Genomic DNA, 10,332 nt, shown 5'->3' with positions numbered 1-10,332 from the left:
GTGTTTGTTTTGTAGCTGCCCTTTATCAGGTTGAGGAAGCTCCCTTCTATGCCTAGTTTTCTAAGAGTTTTTGTCTTGCGTGGATGCTGAACTTTGCCAAATGTTTATTCTATCAATTGATATGATCATCTTTGCATTATAATAGAGTGGATTATGTTGGGGTTTTTTGTTGTTAATATTGTTAATTTTGAACCAGTGTTACCTTCCTGGGATAAGCCCCACTTGGTTCTGGTGTATCGTTCTTTTTATATATTATTGTATTTGATTAATATTTTGTTGATAATTTTTACAACCATATTCATGAGAGACATTGGTCTGTAGTTTTCTACTTCCTGTACTGTCCTCTCTGGTTTACAGTTTTAAATTGTGTTGTTTGAATCCAAATAAGGTCCACACACTGAGATTTGTTTATGTTTCTTAGGCATTTTTAAAGGTATAGAGTTCCCCTCCATCTCTCGCCTTTTTTGCCCTTCCAAATTTACTTACTGAAAAAACTAGGCTATACTCCTAACCCCTGTAATAAGTTGCTTGTAGAAGGTATTTGAGGCCCAGTGTCCAAAAAACACAGCAATCTCTAAGTTTATAGATATTCCTGGGTGAATCATAGTAATTCCCAGGGGGTCCTACCGATTAGCAGGAAGGTGGGTAGTTGTTATCAGGGAGCTCTGTTTCTCCTTCTCCGATAGGGAGCTCTGTCTGGGTGGAAACCTATAGTCCAGGATGGTAGAGGGTGCATCTCTTGCTTTTAGAGTGTAGATCAAAGAAGTGAATATGAGCATTTAGTGTGGGGGTTGAGGTCAGGCGGTCGGAGAATGGATTTCAACAGAGGTGCTAACAAAAGGCAGGAGCAGCTGGATTATGAAACCAGGGGGAATCCAAGAAAAAGAAATTTGACAAATGGGAAAAACCATCACAGAACACACTTGCTGAGTGCCGATCATGTCTCAGGCACTATTTTAGGCATTGGGGGATATAGAGTTGAACAAGACACAGACCCTTTTTAGAAGAATTAATAATCTGGGGGCTCCAATCTTTAAAAAAGAAACAAAACCAAAATCCCAATCTTGGCTCCCCATTGTTTTTATAAAAAAAATCAGGCATAGCCTCCAGACTCCCTAAAAGAAGAGCCCCTCTGTAGTTCTTCCTCCCATGGTGACAGACTCCATCTACTTTCTCCCCTTTAGCCACACTCTCTTTCATTTTATTTTTTTAAAGATTTTATTAATTTGAGAGAGAGAGATAGAGATAATGAGAGAGAGCACGAGCGGGGAGGAGAGGGAGAAGCAGGCTCCCTGCTGAGCAGAGAGCCTCATGCGGGGCTCGATCCCAGGACCCTGCGATCATGACCTAAGCTGAAGACAGATGCTTAACCAACTGGGCCACCCAGGCACCCTTTTCATTTTCTTGAACAATCATGTTACTAGGGTCTTCATAGTCTTTGCAAGTACCATTCCTTTTGCCTAGAACATTCATCCCCTATCCTTCCACCCACCCTTCAACTGGGTTTTTCAAGCTTATTCAGAGATTGTGGTAGGCGCAATTCTAAGATGGCCCCCGAGATTCCTACCCCCTGTTGGACATGACCTGTATACTCTTCTTTTTTTTTTTTTTTAAGATTTTATTTATTTATTTGACAGAGAGATAGAGAGCACAAGTAGGCAGAGTGGCAGGCAGAGGGAGAGGGAGAAGCAGGCTCTCTGCTGAGCAGGGAGCCGGACATGGGGCTCGATCCCAGGACCCTGGGATCATGACCTGAGCCGAAGGAGGCCGCTTAACCGACTGAGCCACCCAGGCGCCCCGACCTGTATACTCTTCTGCCTTTGAGTGTGGGTGAGACTTTTGACTATGATGGGACAGTCACTCAACTGATTAGGTTACTTTATATATGACTTGTCTTGGTAGACCCCAGGGAGTTCACCTGCCGGATTTGAAGGAGAAAACTGCCATGTTGAGAGAGGGCCATGGAGCTGGTACCTGACGGCTGCCTTGAGATGCTAAGAGCAAGCCCCCAGGTGACAGCCAGCAAGAAAACTAGGACTTCAATCTTATAGTCACGACGGACTCGATTCTGCCAACAATCTGAATGAGCTTGGAAGAAGATTCCGAGCCTCAGGTGAAACTGTAGCTCTGGCTGACAGCTTGTTTTCATCCTGACCATAGGACCCAGCTAACCTGTGCTTGGTCTCTTGACCCACAGAAACTGTGTGATTATAACTTTGTGTTATTTTTAGCTACTGTTTTGTGGTGATTTATCATGCAGCAATAGAAAACTAATATAGAGCTGAACTAAAGCATCTATTCTTTATTTTTTTAAAAAGGTTTTATTTATTCATTTATTTGAGAGAGAGAGCGCAAGTGGGGTGAGGGGCAGAGGGAGAAGCAGGCTCCTCACTGAGCAAGGAACCTGATGTAGGACTTGATCCCAGGACCCTGAGATCATGACCTGAGCCAAAGGCAGACGCTTAACTGACTGAGCCACCCACGTGCCCCTAAAGCATCTATTCTTTAGAGGAAACTTTTTTTCAGCCACTCCTATCCCCAATAACCCAGTCTCTTTAGACATCTTGACTCTGTACTACTTTTTCTTAGCACTTACCACAATGGTTATGTCTGATCCATTTTGTAGTCAGTTATTTTCTGTTTCCTGCCTAAATTTTCAGCTCCATGGGGTAAGGACTGACATATTTCCAGTACTTCACAAAGTGCTTTCATACATTAGGGGTTCATTAAATATTTTAGGGGTTATACACTGTTCTGGTATTATAGACAGCACAAGAAAGGAAAACTCTTGTTCATTCTCTATGAATGTTAAGTGTAAAATTAATAAAATATTAGCAAATTATATCCAACAATTATTAATTAATTAATTTATTTGAGAGAGAGAGTGAGAGAGTAAGTAGGGGGAGCAGCAGAGGGAGAGAGTCTCAAGCAGACTCAGTGCTGAGCGTGGAGCCCCATGCAGGGAGCCAATGTGGGGCTCGCTCCCACAACCCTGAGATCATGACCCAAGCTAAAACCAAGAGTCAATGCTCAACTGACTGAGCTTGAGCCACCCAGGCAACCCTATCCAACAATTACAATTTTTTTTAAATTAAATTAAATTTAATTTTTTTAAAGATTTTCTTTATTTATTGGAGAGAAAGAATGAGAGAGAGAGAGAAAGAGCACATGAGAAGGGGGAGGGTCAGAGGGAGAAGCAGACTCCCTGCCGAGCAGGGAGCCCGATGCGGGACTCGATCCCAGGACTCCAGGATCATGACCTGAGCCGAAGGCAGTCGCTTAACCAACTGAGCCACCCAGGTGCCCTTTTTTTTTTTAATTTTAAAGATTTATTCATTTATTTGAGAGAGAGAGAGAGCACAAGTGGGAGGGGCAGAGGGAGAGGGAGAGAGAATCTCAAGCAGACTCCATGCTGAGCCCAGAGCCTGATCTCACGACCCTGAGACCATGACTGGTGCCGAAACCAAGGGGCAGACACTTAACTGACTGGGCCACCCAGGTACCCCTCCAACAATTATTATTGTTATTTTTTAAAGATGTATTTGTTTATTTGAGAGAGAAACAGAGAGAGCACAAGCTGGGGGAGGGGCAGAGGGAGAGGGACAATTAGACTCCCCACTGAGCAGGGAGCCCAACATGGGACCTGATCCCAGGACCCTGAGATCATGACCTGAGCAGAAGTCAGACCCTTAACCAACTGAACCACCCAGGCGCCCCAACAATTATTTAAAAAAAAAACAACCAATAAACCATAATCATGTTGGATTTATCTCAGGAATGTAAAAATAGGAAATTTCTATGTCACATTCTCAGCATTAACAGATTCATGGAGAATGATCACATGATCATCTCATTAGTTGCTGAAAAAACGTTTAATAAAATTCAACCCCATAATTCTTAGGAAGCTAGGAATAGATGAGAACTTTTCCTTAACTTGATAAAGGTTATATATCAATATTCTACTGCAAATATCATATTTTAGATACATTTCCATTAATCAGGAACAAAGCTAGAATATCTGTAACCAATGCCATTATTTAATATGGTATTGGAAATCCTAGCCCAGGCGTTGGCAAACTTTTTCTGTTTGGGTTGAATAATAAATATTTTAGGACATATAGCTTGTGTTGCAATTATTCTACTCTGCTGTTGTAGCATGAAAGCAGTCACAGGTAATACATGAATGAATGAAAGTGACTGTGTTCCATTAAAACTTTATTTACAAAAACAGGTAGTAGGAAATATTTGACATGCAGGCCATAGTTTGCCAATCTCTATTTCAGCCAATGCAACAAGATAAGAAAAATAAGTGAGGAATAAGAACTGAATGTGACAAAATGTTCATTACTGGCATATAGTGTGCATCTGCATAGAGAATTCAAGAGAATCAATGAGCTCACTATTATTAATAACAAGAAAATTCAAGATGATTTCTGAATACAAGATTAAACTAAAATATTGAAAAGTCCAGGGACGCCTGGGTGGCTCAGTAGGTTAATCATTGGACTCTTGATTTTGGCTCAGGTCATGATCTCATAGGTCATGAGCTTGAGCCCCGCATGGGGCTCCGTGCTCAGCGGCGAGTCTGCTTGTCTCCTTCTCCCTCTGCCCCACCCCCTGCTCATGCTGTCTCTCTCAAATACATAAACAAATCTTTCAAAAGTCCATTATATTATAATTGACAACTATATAAATATTACAGTAATAGTTTGATATATTAATATCAAAAGAAAATATAAGCTATGTAGGAATAAATATAATGAAGGAGGTGCAAGGCCCTCGTGAGAAAATTACCAAATTCCCTTAAAAGACGTAAAAAGTTATTTCCTATTTCAGTGGAAGGCAGCTCCATCTTTCTAGTGATTTGGTCAAAAACTTTGTGGAGTTATTCTTACTGTTTTCTCAAACCCTACAACCAATCATTCAGGAGATTCTCTTGGATCGATTTTCAAAATATATTAAAAAATCTGACCACTTCTCACCACCTCCACTGCCACCACTCTGGTCTAAACCACCTTCTCTCACTTGGATGCCTGTGGAAGCGTCCCAATTAACCCTGTTTCCATCCTTGCTTCTCTATAATCGCTAAACAGCAGCCAGCATAATCCTTTCCTAACTTCAGGCAGATCACGTCACTCCTTTACTCAAACCTCAGTGGTGATCTCTCTGCCTCACACTTATTTATTCTGCTCATTGCCTCTCCCACTTCAGTATATGCCACCATCAGGGTAACCATCTTGGTCTGCTTACTGATGCATCCTGAGTGCCTACAACAGTGCAAATAATAAAAGAGATAACCACTAGCTCCAAGGAAAAATTATACATGGAAGAAAATATAATCACAGATTGCTACTGTGAAATGAAACAATCAAGCAATCCCTAAGCACAGTGTAGCGGCTAGGTTGTCTTGCCACACTTCCACAAATGCAGTTGCTAAGGAACAAAGAAACTGTTATTACCCATGACACAGCAGGTAGCCTGGACTTCATGATGCAGTAATTCCCTTTGCTCCCCTCCCCAAGTTCTTCCTGGGAAGAACTGCGGGTCTGTGTCGCAGCTGAGAAATGCTGCGACTGTGGAAACTCTCAGTCTTATAAGGGGACTGCTAGCAAACCCAACCTTCGCCCCTCAGGGAGTCATTATCTTTATTATCCTGGTTTAGGATACATCTTCTCTGAGGAGGGAAAGGAGACCTTATTATTCTGCAGTGTCTCTGGAATACTATGTCTCTAAATCTCTCCAGAGAGAGTTACTGTCTTTTAAAACAAACCTGCCCTCTGCTGTGGCAGACAACGCTAGTTCTAGCTTCTAAGGCTGTTTGCTGTATCAACATCTTTGAAAAGAGAGCCCAAGATATATAGAAATGCCTTGGAGGACTGCCTGCCAATGACTTGTTCAGCAGTGAATACTTCACATAAGCATCAGAATGTGATTCCTGGAGAAAGCTATATTGGAAGAGTGGAAGGATAGGTGTCTATTTGTGGAGTAGCATAAAAGGGCTAACAGCTTAACTGTCATGGCACCGAATTGTATATAAAGCTAATCAAACAATGGTAATGTATTATTTGGAAACATGGATGCAAATAAACACTGGAAGAAACAGTTAAAAGGGCTGAAAGTAGTTATGAAAGTAGTACTTGCTTTCCTCGCTCACCTTTGCTGGTTCCCCTTCATCTACCCTCTTAATATTGAAATGATCCAGGGCTCAGTCCTTGAAAACCTCATGGTTTTATATGCTGACAAATTTCAAAATTTGCAACCAGGAGGTCATCAGAAATCTTGACAAGGCAGTTTTGGTTGAGTGGTAGGGGCAAAACCCTGAGTGGAGAGGGTTTGAGAAGTTCATAGATTTTTAAAGTATGGATACACTCCCTTTGAGGATTCAGATCATCCTTCTATTACAAACCCCAAGTAAAACCTCATATTTGACAAAACACCACAATTCAGTTGCTTTTTTTTTAATCACCTGGTAATTCTGATTTTCTTTAAATTTTTTATTGTTATGTTAATCACCACACATTACACCATTTGTTTGTGATGTAGTGTTCCACGATTCATTGTTTTCCTATAACACCCAGTGCTCCACGCAGAACGTGCCCTCTTTAATACCCATCACAAGACTAACCCATCCCCCCACCCCCCTCCCCTCTAGAACCCTCAGTTTGTTTCTCAGAGTCCATCGTCTCTCATGGTTCGTCTCCCCCTCTGATTTCCCCCGCTTCATTCTTCCCCTCTTGCTATCTTCTTCTTTTTTTTCTTAACATATATTGCATTATTTAAAACACCACAATTCAAATGTAAAGAATAATGAAGTTAAAAGAAATCCTAGAAATTCCTTAAAACGTCACACTCATAAATTCTCTTCTTTATAGACATTTTTCTAGATATATTTTATGCATGCTATGACTTACTTGCTGAGCTAGTGGTTTTGCCTTTTGTGGCTAAAGTAATTTTTTGATCTGTCTGCTATGTGATAAGTCCATTTCCTCCTTGCATAATTTTGACACTTTGTGCTTTTGAAAAGTTGTTTAAAAGCAGTGTCATCCTGGGGCGCCTGGGTGGCACCGTTGGTTAAGAGTCTAACTCTTGGTTTCAGCTCAGGTCGTGATCTCAGGGTTGTGGTCTTGAGTGAGATGGAGCCCTGCGTTGGGCTTCACGCTCAGCGAGGAGTCTGCTTCAGATTCTCTCTCCCTCTCCCTCTGTCCCTCCCTCTTGTTCTCTCTCTCTTTCTAAAATAAAAAAATAGGTCTTTTTAAAAAATAAATCAAAGTGGTGTCGCCTTGTCAGGTACGCTGCTGCTGATTGATTGGAAGGCTGGTTTCTCAGCACGGGCACTGTCGACATTTTGGGTGGGATCATTCTTTGCTGTCAGGGCTGTTTGATCTGTTGCAGTTTGTTTAGCAGCACCCCTGGCCTCTTTGTACTAGACGCCAGGAGTATCCCCCAGTTGTGACAACCAGAAATATCTCCAGACATTGCCAAAGGTCCCCTGGTCGGGGAGGGGGGCAAAAATCACTCCTGGTTGAGAACCACTGTTAAAGAGAGGGTCAGGGAAGCATGGAACGCAGGGAGGCTGGGAAGGAGGTACTTCTACAGTGAGAGTAGAATGGAACTGAAGAAGCAAAACCGAACACTTGTTTGTTACCTCATTTTATCTTTGCCTTCGTTCTGGTCTTTGTCACTCTCTGTTATTTAAAACAGTCCCCAGTCCTCCAGGAATGCTATGTCTGTGTTTCTGTATCTGCTCCGCTTATGGTATATCTTTCTTGGGAAGGCAGAGGTTGGAGGTAAGAAGCCAATATTCATAGAGAATTAATGCCTTCCATGGGCGCAGAAAGAGCTCTGGAAATGACTGAGATCATTTCTTTCTCCCCGCCCCCCAAGTTGTTTCTGTACCCTTTGTTTTCCTGCCCACTACCTCCTCATTGTGAGTGGTACTGTGTCTAGATCAGTCTTTGCTAAGGACAACTGTATGAAACAAGTCCGAGTTCTTCATGCCCCTTTGAACAGGGTAGTTCATCAAAGATTAAAGGCAGAAATGGTATTTTGGGGAGTGAGTACAGTATAGGATGGCTGTTTGCCAATACAATGTTACTTGCAAAAACAGTTGATGAGCTGTATTTGGTTCAAGGGCCTCAGTTTACCCACTCTTGCTCTACATCCTTTCCAACACATGGTACCGTCAGTCTTTTACATTTTAGCCATTTAAAGTTTTACTTGCCGTTCCCTGAGGAGAAATGACATGATTTCCTCTTGAAACACTTCCTCTTTTGTGAAGTTCCCTGTTGAAGTTTTTTGCCCATTGGTTTGTCTGTCTTTTTCTTAGTGATTTGCAGCAATTTTTATCGATTTCTGGATAGACATCCTTTGTCTGTTACATGTATTGCAATACTCTTCTTCCCACTCGGTAGCTTGCCTTTCACTCTCTTCAAGTTCCTCGGTGTGGCATATTTGCTCCTATACTGAATATTGCCTTCCCTATACATTCATTGTTTTTTGTTTCTACTGTTTTACTAAATTCTTATGATGGATGCTAAACTTGTTGATTTTTAGTACTGCTTATTTTCTAATTTACTAGTCTTACTTATTTTCATTTAAGGTGATAAATTTCTTTCAAGAACAGCATTAACTGCATGACCTAAGTTTTCATATTAGTAATTCCATTATGACTCAGTTCTAAATATTTTCTAATTTCTATGTGATTTTTCTTTAGCTTTTGAGTTATTTAGAAATATATGTGTTGGGGCGCCTGGGTGGCTCAGTTGGTTAAGCAACTGCCTTCAGCTCCGGTCATGGTCCCAGGGTCCTGGGATCGAGCCCCGCTTCGGGCTCCCTGCTCGGCGGGAAGCCTGCTTCTCCCTCTCCCACTCCCCCCGCTTGTGTTCCCTCTCTCTCTGTCTCTCTCTGTCAATTAAATAAATAAAATCTTTAAAAAAAAAAAGGATTTAAAAAAAAGAAATATACCTAAAATGTGCATTTAAAAATATTTCTGTCATTAATTTAGAAACCAGAGAGATTAGATCCTAATTGTGTTGTTGTCAGTGAACTCTGTGTCACTTCGATTCTTTGAAATTTGTTGAGATGCTACATGGTCAATTTTCATAAATGTTCCATGTTCATAAATGTTCCTTTTAAAAAGTATAAAGGATGCAATATTCTATATATGCCCATTGAATCAAGCTTGTTGATTATATTGAAACCTTGTTAATTAAAATTTTTAAATCTATCAGTTGCTAAGATAGGAGTTAAAATCTCCCACAATGATGGTGAATTTATCCATTTCTCCTTGGGGATTTTGTCAATAATAACTGTCTCTCCGAAGTAAAGTCTTTAGTTATTTACATTGTTCTACCTCCCTGGTGAGCTGCATCCCTTTTTAAAAAATCTCTACACCATTTATATTCCAATTTTGTCAGTTCTGTTCTGTTTTTTTAAATGCTTAAAGTATATATATATATATTTTAAATTTAAGTTCAATTAATTAACATATAACATTTTATTTGTTTCAGAGGTACAGGTCTGTGATTCGTCATTCTCATATAATACCCAGTGCTCATTACAACACATACCCTCCCCAGTGTACATCAACCCAGTGACCCCATCCCCCACCCCCCTCCCTTCCAGCAACCCTCAGTTTGTTTCCTATGATTAAGAGTCTCTTATGGTTTGTCTCCCTCTCTGGTTTCATCTTGTTTCATTTTTCCCTCTCTTCTCCTATGATCCTCTGCCTTGTTTCTTAAATTCCACAAATCAGCAAGATATATAATTGTCTTTCTCTGACTGACTTATTTTGCTTAACATAATACCCTCTAGTTCCAGCTACATTGTTGCAAATGGCAAGATTACATTTTCTGATGGTTGTGTAATATTCCATTGTATATATATACCACATCTTCTTTACCCATTCATCTGTCGATGGACATCTGGTAAGCTGCATTTTTTTTTAAGATTTTATTTATTTTTCAACAGAGAGAGAGATAGCGAGGGCAGGAACACAAGCAGGGGGAGTGGGAGAGGGAGAAGCAGGCTTCCCGCGGAGCAGGGAGCCCGATGCGGGGCTCGATCCCAGGACCCTGAGATCATGACTTGAGCCAAAGGCAGACGCTTAACAACTGAGCCACCCAGGTGCCCATGGTAAGCTGCATTTTTTATCAAGCTATCCCTGAGATATGTCTTGATCTTCTTTTCCTCTGGTAATGCCTTTTTTTTTTTTTTTTGCCTTAAAGTCTTGTTCAATGTAATTTAATTTTTGATTGTATTAGCCAGTGATATATTTTTCCATGCCGTCATTTCCAACTTTTATGTGTTACTTAGTTTCAGTCCTTATAAATA

The sequence above is a fragment of the Eumetopias jubatus genome, unplaced genomic scaffold, assembly GCF_037043125.1.
Source record: "Eumetopias jubatus isolate StellerSeaLion01/CBP00866 unplaced genomic scaffold, mEumJub1_p1.0 scaffold_12, whole genome shotgun sequence".
Taxonomy (NCBI): domain Eukaryota; kingdom Metazoa; phylum Chordata; class Mammalia; order Carnivora; family Otariidae; genus Eumetopias; species Eumetopias jubatus.
The sequence above is the reverse complement of the archived record's forward strand: the minus strand, read 5'-3'. Positions refer to the sequence as shown.